The 2,099-nt window shown below is 38.8% G+C and overlaps 1 non-coding gene across 1 annotated transcript; it reads right to left on the bottom strand.

Annotated features, from left to right (window-relative positions):
* Nucleotides 1–1,160: 1,160 nt before the first annotated feature.
* On the bottom strand, nucleotides 1,161–1,267 carry LOC145606470 (small nucleolar RNA R71). Its single transcript, XR_014105337.1, has one exon. It is a non-coding gene; the product is annotated as a small nucleolar RNA R71 (small nucleolar RNA).
* Between the last annotated feature and the right edge of the window lie 832 nt (nucleotides 1,268–2,099).

Genomic DNA, 2,099 nt, shown 5'->3' with positions numbered 1-2,099 from the left:
TCAATTCGAGATTCGAGAGATGAGAATTGATGTTAAGGCTTAGTTTCAATAGGCAGACTAATTTATAAATGGTTAGGTAAAGATTCGAGAGATGAGATTTAATACCGGTAAATTAACTCTGTGATTATAATACGTAGCGAAAGCCCTTTATAATCTGATTAATTAATGTATTGATGATTGACTATTATGTTTCACCCTGGAATATTGTTTATTAGTGAACCTATGCCCTAGGTTTTTATTATTATTTGTTTTCTCCCTAAACTTAATCTTCTTAGTATAATTTCATATTAAAAACAAAAATTTGGTTACTTAATAATTTAGATTATAATTATTTAATTAGGAATAAAAAGACTTGTTTCCCTGTGGAGATCGACCCTACTTCCCTATCTACTTTAGTTAGAGGACTTAGGTAATTACTTTTGATTAGGTGATACGACTTTAGCCTGTCAAAATTTGGCGCCGTTGCCGGGGAAACGGTTTTATTTTTATTTCTGATTGTTTTTGTAGTTTAGATTATTTTTCTTTTGCCTCAAAGGACATTAGTTCTTTGAGGTAGTTCTAATATCTGTCTTTTTAGTTCTTTGTTTATGCCCAGGTGTTCCAGATCAGGTTACATTCCATTCGATCTTGAGATCGAGCGCTCGTTTCATAGACAAAAGAATTTTTATAGGCAGATCCTGGCAGGTTCTGGGAGTAACGATATTCCTAGAAATCCATTACCTACTTTTAGTGATTCGGAGCATTCCTCTGATTCAGAACTAGAGATGGGTACACCACCACCACCTCCACCTCGCAAGCTTAGCGATTATTCGCAACCATCGCTGACGGATTTCCCGCATCTTTCTCCTACGCCCGATCTCGAGGGAGTCCAGTTTGAGATCAAGCCCCAGTTCATAACGATGATAGAAAGAAAGCAATTCAGTGGAGCAAAGGGTGAAGATCCTAATCTTCACATTGCAGATTTCTGTCAATACTGCAATACTATTAGGCAGAATGGGGTAATGTAGGATCAAATCAGGGAGATTCTTTTTCCTTTTTCTTTATGTGGCAAAGCTAAATTATGGTTTAACGGTTTGAATAGAGCTGCACTTGGTATTATTAACTGGGAGACTCTTGCTTTAAATTTTTATAATAAATATTACCCTGCAGAGAAAACAGCTTTATTGAGAAGTGCCATTCAGAATTTTGCCCAAGAGACAGATGAAGCATTATATGAAGCTTGGGAAAGATTCAAGGATCTGCAGAGGGAGTGTCCCCACCACAACTTGGCAAAGTGGCAGCTAATTCAAGCTTTTTACAATGGATTAGGAAATGCATCTAGGACAATTTTAGACTCCGCAGCTAGCGGTAGATTTATGAATTTAAATGTTGATGATGCAGGTCAGGTTATTGAAGATATGGCAATCCATACTTCCCAATATGGGAATGCTAGAGGCTATGCTAACAAGGGCAAGCATCATGTTGATTCAGTAACTCTATTGCAAGCCCAGCTTACTTCTATTTGCCAGAAACTAGACAACCTTACTACTAACAATCCTAATTCTGTTGCTAATGTTTTTGCTGTGTCTAATAATGCTAATGATGCTTTCTGTGAAAATTGTGGAAGTGTAGGTCATTATGAACAAGATTGCAGGAGTTCAATGGAGCAAGTTAATGCTTTTCAAACCTACAAGCAAAATAACCCATAGCACCAATGTTCAAAATCCTGGCTACCGGAACCATCCCTACCTGTCTTACCGTAGCACCAATGTTCAAAATCCTCCACCTCCACAACAACCACAACAAGCACCCCCTCCACAGCAGAAATATTATCACCCTCATGCTAACCAGAAACCCCTATCACAAGCCCCTACTACATCTTCTGACCCTGCTTTATCAGAAATTAGGGCAATGCTGGCCAGTATGCAAAAACATATGGAGAGTAGAGACCAACAGATTGACTCTATTATAGCCCATAATAAATTCATGGACACCCAAATAGCCCAATTGTCCTCTACCCTTCAATCTCGCCAGCAGGGAGCTTTACCAACGCAGGGAATCCAACCCACAGATCAGGCGTTTGCAATTACCCTCAGGAGTGGTTCACACTATGATGGGCC

This window comes from Chenopodium album, chromosome 22, assembly GCF_948465745.1.
Source record: "Chenopodium album chromosome 22, dcCheAlbu1.1, whole genome shotgun sequence".
Taxonomy (NCBI): domain Eukaryota; kingdom Viridiplantae; phylum Streptophyta; class Magnoliopsida; order Caryophyllales; family Amaranthaceae; genus Chenopodium; species Chenopodium album.
Note: the sequence above shows the minus strand (reverse complement) of the source record. Positions and strands in the feature narration are given on the sequence as shown.